This window comes from Giraffa tippelskirchi, chromosome 2 (genome assembly GCF_054371585.1).
Source record: "Giraffa tippelskirchi isolate mGirTip1 chromosome 2, T2T-mGirTip1v1.2.pri, whole genome shotgun sequence".
NCBI classification, from domain to species: Eukaryota; Metazoa; Chordata; class Mammalia; order Artiodactyla; family Giraffidae; genus Giraffa; species Giraffa tippelskirchi.
In genome coordinates this window covers 101703561-101718160 of record NC_137276.1, presented here as the reverse complement: position 1 = coordinate 101718160, position 14600 = coordinate 101703561, and positions in this window count along the sequence as shown.

Here is a 14600-nt window from a genome sequence, read left to right as displayed (position 1 = left end):
ATTTTAGTTCACTAATTTCTAATATGTCAGTGTTCACTCTTGTCATTTCCTGCTTGACTACATGCGATTTACCTTGATTCAATATCACCATCATCAGGGATATTGGCCTGTAATGTTCTTTGTGTGTGTGTATTGTTTTTGGCTGGTTTTTGTATCAAAGTGATGCTGATCTCATAGAATGAGTTTGTAAATATTCTTTCCTCTTTGATTTTTTAGAATAGTCTGAAACGTATAGGCATTAACTCTTCTTTAAATGTTTGGTATAATTCACCTGTGATGGCATCTGGTCTTGGATTTTTGTTTGTTGGTAGATTTAAAAAAAAATAATAATTCAATTTCTTTACTAACAATCCATCTGTTTAGATTTTCTATTTATTCCTGATTCAGTCTTGGAAGATTGTACATTTTTAGGAATTTATCCATGTCTTCTAGGTTGTCCATTTTATTGGCATATAATTTATAGTAATCTCTTGTGAGCCTTTGTATTTCTGTGATGTTGGTTGTAACTTTGCCTTCATTTTTAGTTTTGTTCATTCAGGCCCTCTTTCTTTTTTTCTTGACGAGTTTAGATAAAATTTTATCGACTGTATTTTTCTTTTCAAAGAACTAGATCTTAGTTTCATTATTCTTTTCTATTTTTTGAGGGTCCTTTATTTCATTTGTTTCTGCTTTGATATTTGTGATCTTTTTCCTTCTACTAACTTTGGGTTTTGTTTGTTCTTTTCCTAGTTCCATTAAGTGTAAAGTTAAATTGTTTCTTTATTTTTCTTACTTCCTGATGTCGGTTTAAATTGCTATGAACTTCTCTCTTAGAACTGCTTTTACTGTGTCCCATAGATTTTAGATTGCTAGGTTTCCATTTTCATTTGTCTCCAGGTAGTTTTTTTTTTCTTCTTCTGTGACTCATTGTTTAGCCTCCATATTTTTGTGTCTTTGCAGTTTTTTCCTTGTAATTTCCAGTCTCATGCCACTGTGATTGGAAAAGATGCTTGATATGATTTCAATCTTATATTTATTGAGACCTGTTTCTTGGACTAGTATGTAATCTGTCCTGCAGAATATTCCACATGCATTTGAATTTGTATTTTGCTGCCTTTGTATATATCTATTAAGTTTATTTGGTCTAATATGTCATTTAAGGCCAGTGTTTCCTTAATGATTTTCTGTCTTGATCGATCTGTCCATTGATGTAAGTGGAGTGCTAACCCCCCCCTACTATTATTGTGTTAATGTCAGTTTCTCCCTTTATGTCTGTTAATATTTACTTTATGTATTTAGGTGCTCTTATGTTAGTGCATATATATTTACAATTGTCATATCTTATTCTTGAATTGTTCCCTTTACATTTTGTAATGTCCTTCTTTGTCTCTTATTAGTCTTTGTTTTAAAGTATATTTTGTCTGATGTAAGTTTTAGTACAACAGCTTGCCTTTCATTTTCATCTGCATGGGATATATTTTTCTATCCCCTCACTTTCAATTTATGTGTCTTTAGATTTATAGTGAGTCTCCTGTAGGCAGCATATATGTGGGTCTTGCTTTTGTGTTCATTCAGACACTCTTTGTCTTTTGATTGAAATATTTAGTCCATTTGCATTTAAAGTAATTATTGCTAAGTATATATTTAGTACCATTTTGTTTTCTGGTTATTTTTTAGTTCTTTCTTTCTGTTCCTTTCTTCTTCTTTTGTTCTCTTCCTTTGTGATTTCATGACTATCTTCAGCATTATGTTTGGATTCCTTTCTCTATTTTGTCTGTGTGTATGTATTAATATTATAGAGTTTTGGTTTGTGGTTACCATGAGTTTCATATATAACAGCCTATATGTATTATATGTAATATATATCTATATCTAAATATATTATATCTATAAGCTTTGCCAGGTAGAGTATTTTTTGTTGTAGATTTTCCTCTTCATCATTTTGAAAATATTATGCCACCCCCTTCTGGCCTACAAAGTTCTGCTTAACAGTCAGTTGATAGTCCTATAGGAGTTCATTTATATGTAACTAGTTGCTTTTCTCTTGCTGCTTTTAAGATTGTCTCTTTATTTTTTGCCACTTTAATTACAATGTGTCTTGATGTGGATCTGTTTGTGTCCATCCTATCTTGGACTCTGTGTTTTCCTCACCTGGATGTATTTTTCCTTTCCCTGGCTAGGGAAGTTTTCATCAATTATCTCTTCAAACAAGCCTTCTGCCTCTCTTCTCCTTCTGAGATCCTTTTTAATGCAATGCTAGCATGTTTGATGTTGTCCTAAATGTATCTTAAACTGTCCTCATTTTTAAACCTTTTTACGGTTCAGCTTGAGTGATTTCCACTTCTGTGTCTTGCAGTCTGCTGATTCATTCCTCTGTATTATCTAATCTATTAATTCCTTCTAATGTATTTTTATTTCAGATATGTATCCATTAGTTCTTCAAGGTTTTTTATATTTTCTAACTCCTTGTTAAACTTCTCATTGTGTACATCTATTCTTCTCCTCAGTTTGTACCTTAAACTCATAAGATATTACTTATCAACACTTCATACAGTTCTTCTTTTGAGGTTTTGTCTTGTTCCTTCATCTGGAACATGTTCCTCTGTGTTCTCATTGTGCTTAATTCTCTGTGCCTATTTCTATGTATTAGGTAGGTCATTTCCTTGATCTTAGAAAAATGGTCTTATGTAGGATACAACCTATGGGGCCCAGTAGCTACTCTCACTTGGGCTTTCCCTGTGGCTCAGTGGTAAAGAATTCGCCTGCAGTGCAGGAGACACAGGAGTCATGGATTTGATCCCGGGGTCGGGAAGATCCCCTGGAGGGGGAAATGGCAACCCACTTCAGTATTCTTGCCTGGAAAATCCCATAGACAGTGGGCTACAGTCCATGAGGTTGTAAAGACTTGAACGTGACTAAGTATACACACACACACAGCTACTTACCTTTGTTACTAGAGCTACATGCTCTAGGGATGTTTCCTCTGTAAGTAATGATGTGGGCCCCTGTTGTGGTAAGGCTGACTTGTGGATGAGTTCATAGGTAGGACCAACTTGGCCTTATTGGCTGCCAGCCCTGCCTTCTGCAGTGGCTACCATCTGCTGGTAAGGTCTCTGTGTAGCTTGAAGGGGGACAGTCCCAGGTCTGGTGCTGGACTTCTAGTCGGCAGGTTAGCCTTTGGGCACTATTAGGCTAGTGAGAGCACTCCAAATGGTGCCTACCAGTATGAGCGTCTTCATGGCAGAAAGATCCCTGAAATGGCTTATGCCAGCATCTGTGTCCCCAGGGAGAGTTTTCACTGCCTTCTGCTTCTCCAAGAGGCTCTCCAAGATCAGCAAATGGGTATGACCCAGGATCCTTTCAAATTACTGCCTTTGCTATGGGTCTTGGAGCATGTGAGATTTTTGCATGCATTCTTTCACAGTGGAATCTCTCTTTTCTACAGCCCTCTGGCTCTCATGTATACACGCCCCACTGGTCTTCAAAGTCAGCCATTCAGGGGGCTCATCTTTGTTTAGGACCCTCGAGTTGGGGAGCCAAATGTGGAATTTGGACCCCTCACTTCCTTGGGAAAACCCACACAATTGTGATTATCCTTCTGTCTGTGAGTAATCTCCTGTGAGTGTGGGTTTTGACTATACTGCATCTCCACTGCTTCTACCAATCTTGTGGTGGTAGTTCCTTCTTTATATCTTTAATTGTGAAAAATCTTTTCTACTAGTCTTCAGGTCATTCTCATATATATTTGCTCTTTAAGTAGTTATATTTTTGGTGTGCTTGTGTGAAGAGATGAACTCAGGGTCTTCCTAACTCTGCCATCTTGGCCATACCTCCTGTAATTTTAATTTTAGAAGACAAAAATATTTGAAAAAAACAGTACTAGTTACATATCATTCCTTCAAAAGAGAAGGATCATGTTCAGCATACAAATGTCTGTTTTTTATTTTCTTTAAAAAATTAATTAATTTATTTTGATTGGAGCATAATTACCAAATTGTGATGATTTTTGCCATACATCAACATGAATCATTCACTTACTGTTTTATTTATATGACAAATATTTCCTGGGCCACTTCTCATAGGTAGAATTGGATGGAAGAGTTCCTCCTACATCTGTCACTTAGAAATTGACCAAGGAAATCTCTGTTGTCCAATTAACATAGGGAAAAAAATGGTTCAGATGCTCCTGGCAGCAATGGAGTTAATTAATTTTGGCCTGATTTTTCAAAAAAAAAGAAAAAGCAAACCTTAATTTTCAGAAAAAAAGCCCTTATTTCCTTGAGGAAATAAGAAGCACTTTACTGATTTATTTCTCAACATCCCACTCTAGGTACATTAAAAATGCTGACTGAAATGTTTAAAAACCTGTAAGCTTCATTCACAATTCTGTGTGAATCTACCTTGTCATAAGATTTTTATTTTAATCTGTCTTAAGTTGAGACTGCAGCGATAAGTTGACTCACTGGGCTATCTCCTAATTATCATAGATGTAAGTGTCTATGACATATAATTTAAATTTATCTACATTTTATCTAAAAAATGGGGGTATTTCTCAGTTTTCCAACTTTCACCTTGAGATTTATATGAGACAACGAGCATGATTTTCTGTTTCATGAATGAAGAAACTGAGTCACAGAGCAATGACATGTCTATCCAAGATCAACCATGGCCTGTGGTTGCAGGAACTAACAAAGGCACAGATGGGTACAGGTATCTCCCATCAACTTCTCTCAACACTTCCCTGGTGATTTTATAAAAATTTTTCCTCATTTTGAGTTTCCTTCACACATTAAGAATTATGGTCATTCTCATATTGTTTATTTTTGTTCTAGTGCAGTTTATAAATCTTTTATTTTTCATGTATGTGTGGTTTTAATTTTAGACTGTGGCTGTTGGAGAGCAAGGACCACAAATTTTATTTATTTTTAAAAATCTCCTTAGTGTATGGAATGTAGAGATAACCATATATTCAGGGAGGGGAGGGTGGCAGTGGTTGTTTAGTCGATTGTAGCTCTGTATATTCCATCTTGGGGCTTCCTTGGTGGTTCAGTGCTAAAGAATCTGTCTGCCAAAGCAGGAAACGTGGGTTCAATCCCTGGGTCAGGAAAATCCCCTGGAGAAGAAAATGGAAATCCACTCTAGTACTCTTGCCTGGGAAAATCCATGGACAGAGGAGCTTGGTGGGCTACAGTCCATGAGATCACAAAAAGTCAGACACGACTTAGCAACTAAACAACAACAACAACTTTCTATTTTACATTGCTTTGAGCGAAAATTTCCTAACAAAAGTCTGCTTATTGGTGGTCAGTGAAATAACCCAAGATCAAAGAGATCTCCTGCTTGAGTCTTATCACCCTGCCATATCTGTCAGCAGATAATGCAAACAGAAGAAAAAAATGCTTTAAACTTGCTGTGTAAAGGTTTAGCCAGTATATTAGAACTTAATGCTGGTCTTCCGACTTCAAATTCTACACTTTGTCCACCTGTTTCTTAGTCCTTAAAAAACACAAAGTGGACAGTTTAGGTCCTGTGTCAAATTCTTTGTAATTATGGGAATGTATATTTCATATAGAAATATTTTCTAACATTCAAATCAAGAAATAGGAAAGCAAATAATTCTTACCCAATTAAAACACTTTTACATTAGTCCAGAAACTTAAAAAGATAATTAATGTTGAGATATTCCAACAGTGAAACTGAAAACAACAGTTCAAAACATTGATTTAAAAAGTTCTTGCTATTGTGGAAATTTTTTCTGTTGTTATTTCTGCACGTAAGTATTTCAGTGTATGTTCCAGTTTATGAGCAGCCAGTTGCTGAAATACTAGTCCCAAGTCAAGGTCAAACATCTCATAAAAGAATAAAATTTCTCTAACATGTAATGCTTTGTGCACCTGGAGTATATATTTCATGAGCAGAACTAATTTGATCTGATTTTATTGTATTCACAAAGCTCAGGCTTAGTTTGCAGTGGTAGAGATGATGTTCTGTAACATGTATGGAGATACAATTCTTTAGACATAATCTCATTTGGCCCTATTAGGCAGAAGAGTCATCATTATTATTAACATGCCCACTAGAAACTGAAAATCTCAAATCATGGTCAAACAAGTTTTGTTACAAGGCACAAGCTGATATGTAATGAGAAAGTGAAATTGTTAGTGGTTCAGTTGTGCCTGACTCTTTGCAACCCCATGGACTGTAGCCCACCAGACTCCTCTGCCCATGGAATTCTCCAAGCAAGAACACTGGAATGGGTAGCCATTCCCTTCTCCAAGGGATCTTCCTGACCCAGGGATTGAATTCAAGTCTTCTGCATTGCAGGCAGATTCTTTATCATCTGAGCTACCATGGAAACCCAATATGTAGTGGAGGGGGCATTTAATTAAGTGATTATCATGTATTAGAATGATCAGTGGATATTAGATTTTTAGGTTAGATTATATGAGCTGAAGTATATCAATTAAGAACATGGGTTCTGTGTTCAAATCTCGATTTTACCACTTACTAATTCCATGACTTTAAGCAAATATAACCTTTCTCAGTATCACCATCTTTAAAATGGAGAAAATAATATTACCTATTACCTAGAAAATTAAATGAGTTAAGGAATACAAAACTCTTGGTACAGCATTTGGTGCATATTAAACACTCAATAAATAAAGTTCTTAATATTACTCCAACAAACCTCATACACACACATTACCACCACCAACAACCCTATGAGAGGAACAATATTTTCATATTTCTTTAAAATCACTCCTTGAATGATCTCCTTCAGTTTTAGGACTCTGAGTACTACTAATTCATTGATAACTTCCAAACATGTATCTCTAATCTGCACTTCTTCCCTGAGCTTGTATATCCAACTGTCTACTTGACATCTACTTAGGGATCTAGAACATAATGTACCCAAAAGTGAATTCCTGATATTTCTTCTCTTCTGGCACCCCCTGCAGCTTTCCCCACCCTAGGTAACAGCAGCTCCATTCTTCCAGTTGTTCCCTACTTATCCCCGTGTAATGTACTATACATTATGCTATTTCATCCTGTTTATTGTCTACTTGTTGTTGTTGTTCAGTCACTAAGTCATGTTCTACTCTTTGCGACCCCGTAAGCTGCAGCATGCTAGGCTTCCCTGTCCTTCACTATCTCCCCGAGTGTGCTGAAACTCATGTCCATTGAGTCAGTGATGCCACCAACCAGCTCATCCTCTGTCACCCCCTTCTCCTCTTGCCCTCAATCTTTCCCAGCATCGGAGTCTTTTCCAATGAGTTGATTCTTTGCAACAAGTGGCCAAAGCATTGAAGCTTCAGCTTCAGCACCAGTGCTTCCAAAGAATAGTCAGGATTGATTTCCTTGAAGATCGACTTGTTTGATCTTCTTATTGTCTGCTTACCCTGTTAGAAGGCAAGCTTCATGGGAGTAAATGATTTTTACTGGATAGTAATAGTCTCTCGCATATAACAGGCACTCAATAAATATCTGTTAATGAATGAATGAATAAATGCTTATTTAATAGACAAGGAAACCGAGATTCACAGAAGTTCATGAACTTGCCCAAAGATAGGAGTGGGTAAGTAAAGACACCTAGGTTTATATGACTTCAGAGTCCATATTTATAAATACTACACATTTTGTCAGGGTTAATTTCTGGATATTGGTCAAAATCTAGATGTGGCTTCAGATACACATTAATGTAATGATGTCTCAGCACATCCTTGGGAAATGAAGATTTCTTAAAACAAATTCAGCCAGTGTTTTAAAAAGTGCTTTTCAAAGGAAAATGCTTACTTGCATGAGCACAGAGAGGGAAGGGAGGGTTGAGAAGAGTGGGGAAGGGACTTCTGATCTTATTTCTGTTGCCTTGACTCTAGTCCTGCCCATGTGATGAGTCCCTGCTTGGCCAGAATGCTGTGATTCCTGAGACAGAGGCAATTTTGCTCAGGCTGGGAAAACATCCCTTCCCTCCTCACCCTCTTTCTTCTCTCTGCTTCTCTCCATCTTGTCTTTCCACATCTCCACATCTTCCTTCACACCTTCCCATCTCTCCTGAGCTCTGTCTCCATCCTCTTGTCTGAACCCTTCACCCCTCAAGTATTATATCAGGGCAGTTTACTAGGATGTAGCACCTAAGATGCATAAAAGCTAAGGTTTATACATTAGAAGCTCTGTTCATCAAAACACACTGAAGAGAATGAAAATGTAAGCCAGAGACTAGGATATATGTATGTGTTGTATATATATCTAACAAAGGATTTATATTCGGAATATGTAAATAGCTCTCATCAGTTCAGTTCAGTTCAGTCGCTCAGTCGTGTCTGGCTCTTTGCGACCCCATGAACTGCAGCAGGTCAGGCTTCCCTGTCCATCACTAACTCCCAAAGCTCGCTCAAACTCATGTCTGTTGAGTCAGTGATGCCATCCAACCATCTCATCTTCTGTCGTCCCCTTCTCCTGCCTTCAATCTCTCCCAGCATCAGGATCTTTTCCAAGGAGTCAGTTCTTTGCATCAAGTGGCCAAAGTACTGGAGTTTCAGCTTCAGCATCAGTCTTTCCAATGAATTTTCAGGACTGATTTCCTTTAGGATTGACTGGTTGGATCTCCTTGCAGTCCAAGGGACTCTCAAGAGTCTTCTCCAACACCACAGTTCAAAAGCATCAATTCTTCAGCGATCAACTTTCTTTATGGCCCAACTGTTACATCCAAACATGATTACTGGAAAACCCATAGCTTTTTTTCTTTTTTAACTTTTTATTGTATATTGGAGTATAGCCAGTTAACAATGTTTTGATAGTTTTAGGTGGACAGCAGAGTGACACAGCCGTACATACATATGTATCCATTCTCCCCCAAGCTTCCCTCCCATCCAAGCTGGCACAAAACACTGATCAGAGTTCCCTGTGATACACAATAGGTCCTTATTGGTTATTCATTTTAAATGTATTCCATATATTTTTAAAATAAATTTTATTTTTTGAACTATTTTAGATTTACATGAAAATTTTGAAGATAGTACAGAGAGTTCCCAATATTCCCTGCCCAGTTTCCTCTGTTATTAACATTTTAAATTAATGTATAGGAGACATGACTTCCCTGGTGGTTCAGACCGTGAAGCCTCTGCCTACAATGCAGGAGACCTGGGTTTGATCCTTGGATCGGGAAAACCATAGCTTTGACTAGACGAACCTTTGCCGGCAATGTCTCTGCTTTCTAATATGCTGTCTAGGTTGGTCATAGCTTTTCTTCCAAGGAGAAAACATCTTTTAACTTCATGGGTGTAGTCAACATCTGCAGTGAGGCCAAGAAAATAAAGTCTGTCACTGTTTCTATTGTTTCCCCATCTATTTGCCATGAAGTGATGGAACTGGATGCCATGATCTTAGTTTTATGAATGTTGAGTTTTAAGCCAGCTTTTCCCCTCTCTTCTTTCACTTTCATCAAGAGGCTCTTCAGTTCCTGTTTGCTTTCTTTCTGCCATAAGGGTGGTGTCACCTGCATATCTGAGGTTATTGATATTTCTCCCAGAAATCTTGATTCTAGCTTGTGCTTCATTCAGTCTGGCATTTCACATGATGTATTACTCTACATATAAGTTAAATAAGCAAGGTGACATTATACAGCCTTGACGTACTCCTTTCCCAATTTGGAATCAGTCCGTTGTTCCATGTCCAGTACTAACTGTTGCTTCTTGACCCGAATACAGATTTCTCAGGAGGCAGGTCAGGTGGTCTGGTATTCCCATTTCTTTCAGAATTTTCCACAGTTTATTGTGATCCACATAGTCAAAGCCTTTGGTGAAGTCAGTAAAGCAGAAGTAGATGTTTTTCTGAAACTCTCTTGCTTTTTTTGATGATCCAACAGATGTTGGCAATTTGATCTCAGGTTCCTCTGCCTTTTCTAAATCCAGCTTGAACATCTGGAAGTTCACGGTTTATATACTATTGAAGCCTGGCTTGGAGAATTTTGAGCATTACTTTACTAGCATGTGAGATGAGTGCAATTGTGCAGTAGTTTGAACATTCTTTGGCATTGCCTTTCTTTGGGATTGGAATGAAAACTGACCTTTTCCAGTCCTGTGTCCACTGCTGAGTTTTCCAAATTTGCTGACATATTGAGTGCAGCATCATATTTTAGGATTTGAAAGAGCTCAACTTGAATTCCACCACCTCCACTAGCTTTGTTTGTAGTGCTGCTTCCTAAGGCCCACTTGACTTCACATTCCAGGATGTCTGGCTCTACGTGAGTGATCACACCATCATGGTTATCTGGGTCATGAAGATCTTTTTTGTATAGTTCTCCTGTGTATTCTTGCCTTGCCACCTCTTCTTAATATCTTCTGCTTCTGTTAGGTCCATAACATTCCTGTCCTTTTTTGTGCCCATCTTTGCCTGAAATGTTCCCTTGGTAGTTCTAATTTTCTTGAAGCGATCTCTAGTATTTCCCATTCTGTTGTTTTCCTCTATTTCTTTGCATTGATCATTGAGGATGCTTTCCTACCTCTTCTTGCTTTTCTTTGGAACTCTGCACTCAGATGGAAATATCTTCCCTTTTCTCTTTTGCCTTTTGCTTCTCTTCCTTTCTCAGCTCTTTGTAAGGCCTCCTGAGACAACCATTTTGCCTTTTTGCATTTCTTTTTCTTGGGGATGGTCTTGATCACTGCCTCCTCTACCATGTCATGAAGCTCCGTACATAGTTCTTCAGGTACTCTGTCTATCAGATCTAATCCCTTGAATCTATTTGTCACTTCCATTGTATAATCATAAGGGATTTGGTTTAGGTCATACCTGAATGGTCTAGTAGTTTTCCCTACTTTCTTCAATTTAAATCTGAATTTGGCAAGATGTTCATTGGAAGAGGTTAGAATTATAAAACTTGAAAACCCAGACAATGGTCCTAGAGGCTGCGACCCAAACCTCTGAGGAAGTGGCCAGGCTCCCTGGTGCTGGTGTTTCTGAGGCTAGTTTTAAAAGTGTCAAAGAAACTACAAATTAGATTCAACTGTTGCCACAGGAAGAATCTGCTAATGTTGGGGTGAGGGGCATTTCTGGGGTGACAGAGCAGTGGGAAGCAAGCACAAGAAAGCATGTTCTTCTTAGCACCCCCAATTGGCATTACCTCATATGAGCAGCTGGAAAAACCAAAATGTTGATTTGCAGAGTCGAAGCTCCAGTCTCATAAGGCATAGTGAATAAGGGGTAAGGGAGAGTGAAGTTGAGATTGGGCCTCGAGCAATTTTGTATTTAAATCCCAGCTTTGCCCCTCACTTGTTGTGTGACTTTGGGCAAGTTACTTCACCTCTTTGAAGCTCAGCTCCACGTGAGTAAAATTAAGGTAATATTCCCTTATGAGCTCATGGTAGTGAGCCTTCAGTAAATGGACTCCAGTATTAAACTTCTTTGTTTATGTAGCACTAGCTCCCCCCTCCCTCACTCCTCTAAATCATTCCTAGTGTCACAGCCCACTCACTTAATCCTCAAGATGGCTCTGCTCAGTGGTGCTCTGTGCACTCCTGTTCCCTCATGAAAAGCTCCCTTATGATTCAAGATTCCTAGAACTAAGTTGTGGCAGTGTTGGAATGCAGTGTGTTGCATCACTTGGCTCTCAGTCCTGGGGGAAAGAAGTTAGGCAGCTGGCCTATCATCCTTTCTCTCTAACCATGCGGAGACTCCTGGGAGACAAAAAAAGCAAGTGACCCAATATAATCTCTTCATAAACATGCTGATAATTGGCTTCTTGGTAAATAAACTAATGAGACTTACTAGCAGGAGACACCCTGTCTACGGAATGCTTTTAGCAGAACTGCCTCTGGATTAGGATTGCTTATGGAAAACTAATTTAGTCTATGGAGTTATGAATCATGGCTCCCTAGAGGAATCCATTTAAGTCACATAATGATCTGGGTATAAAGTGGGGGTTATTCATAACCTAAAGTCTCCCTGTTGTGTAAGGTAACCCACACATCTGTTTGTAGACCCCCCTTCCCCCATTGCCCTGAGCTACAGAGTACATGTCTGATGCAGGAAGAGAGGACCTGGAGAGCCACACTCCAGATCCTGGACCCCTCCCTGCTTCACCTTTCCCTGTTAATTGGCAGCTTGGCTGGTAAAGAATCTGTCTGCAATGTAGGAGACCCTGGTTCAATTCCTGGCCAGGAAGATCTGCTGGAGAAGGGATAAGCTACCCATTCCAGTATTCTTGGGCTTCCCTGGTGACTCAGCTCATAAAGAACCTGCCTACAATGTGGGAGACCTGGGTTCCATCCCTGGGTTGGGAAGATCCCCTCAAGATGGATATTCTGGCCTGGAGAATTCCATGGACTCTATAGTCCATGGGGTTGCAAAGAGTTGGACACCACTGAGTGACTTTCACTTTCACTTTAAAATGATTAGTGAAGCTTGGTACTGAGTAACAGAGAAACTCACACTAACCCAGAGAGTTGTTGGCATGATGCAGCCATGCTTTTTCAGTGAACAAAGTATTGTTTGACTCTAAAAACAAGGAGCTAGAGGCTCTTAGCAACATGTGTCAGATTCACTGGATTTTTAATTCACTAAATAATATCCATGTTCTAGAGTCTAACTCAGATGTTTTTCTGGCTGTTATAACTTTCTTCTCTCTAAAAGTGTAGAGGTAAAATAAATGCTAAACTTCCTTAGAAAATAAGTGTTCTGGCCTAGCTCTGCCACAAATGGACTGTGTGACCTGGGATAGAACCCTCAGCCTTTCTGAACCTCAGTTTTATCATTGAGTATCAGGGAGGGTGAAGCCCTTCATTGTGCAGTGTACAATGGGGAGGGTGATCATACTACCTCCCCCACAGAGTTGCCATGAGAATCAAATGAAAGATGTAGGAAAATTCTAAATAAACTGTATGAAATATGGCCATATTTCTAGAGCAGTCATTTTTAAAGAAGCAACACTTTTCATCTCTTCTAGTGCTTTTACTAATACTAGCCTAAATATGTAGTAAAAAAAAAAAAATCTGAATTCTCATACTTACATTGACACTAACAGATTCACAGTTCATCTCTGCTTCTAAAAAATATTTACATGAATTAAAGCACAGGGATCTTAAGTATACAGTTCAATCAATTTTGACAAATGCGTACAACTATGTAACCTACACTTCCATTATTTACATATAATGTACATAACATTTCCAAAACCCACAAAGATTCCACATGCCTTCTTCTAGCCTATCACATCCTTCAGAAACAACCATTGTTCTGATTTCTATTGTTGTGTGTAGTTTTTCCTGTTCTAGAAATTCATACTTTCTTATGCTTGGCTTTCTTTCATTCAGGATAATGTTTTTGAAGTTTAGCCACATTGTTGTGGATATAAGTAGCACATTCTTTTATTGTTTTTCTGTATAGGGTTCCATTGTATGAAAATATCATAATTTGTCCATGCTTCTGTCAAAGGCCATTGGGTTGTTTCTAGTTTTTAGCTATTAAATATGGGCTAAGAGGACCTTCCTGGTGGACTAGTGGCTAAGACTCCACATTCCCAGTACAGGGGGCTCAGGTTTGATTCCTGGTCAGGGAACTAAATCCCACATGCCACAACCAAGACCCAGCATAGCCAAATAAATAAATAAATATTTTTTAAAAAAGAATGGACTAAGGACAGTCTCATATAAGATGTTGTACAAATATACCTTTTCATTTCTTTTGGGTAAATACCTAAGAGTAGAATTGCTCAAACACAGTTTAGTTGCATGTTTAACTTTTTAAGAAACCACTAAATGGCTTCCAAAAGTATGCAAGAATTCCAGTTTTTTCCGTTTCCTTGCTAATATTTGGTGTTGTCAAAGTTTTTTTTTTTTTTTTTTTTTTACGATAGCCATATGTGTGTCATGGTATCTCTGGTCCTTTTTTCAATTTTTGTGGATTCTTACACTTTTATTTTCAGAACCTTCTTGGGGTATATTCATGAAGTTATATGCAAAAATGTATGCCTGCTTACATTTTCATGAGGATAGAATCTATATAAACTTCATCTTCTTAAACACAGTTCCTCATTTGCTCAAATGTTAACAATTACACAAACAGCAGTTTCTGAAGATGTGATTTTTAATCAGTCTGATAGACTAGGTCATAATTAACTATCAGCAGTTAACTCTTTACGTTCTCACAGCTCAAAGATTTTGTTTTACTATAATGTGAATTTAAACATAACACAAATTCTTATTAGCTTTTAAAGTCTTAAAATACCATTTGACCCAGATTTCTAAAATGTCCTCATGTATCCAAAACCCTTTCTATAGTGAAAATCATGTCCTCTGGCTCTGGGCTATTTATTAGGAAAGGAAATTTGCATTCCTGATTTGATTAAGGGAAAATTAGTCATGGAGACATTTACAAGGAATGTCTTTTGGCCCACCTGAAACTTAAGCAAACAAAACAGGTAGGGATAATTGCCACAGACATTTGGCATGCTCTGAAAGTCCAATTTTTTTTGTGATTAGGCTTATCAATGTAGTCTTTTAGGAATTAACTTTCTAGATTGTTGTTTATTTCCACGTGCATAATTTAGCAAAAGTTTTCAAAACACCATTTTTGTGTGTGTAACTTAAAAAGGCAATGAGCTTCAGAAGACATAAAATTTCCTGTTT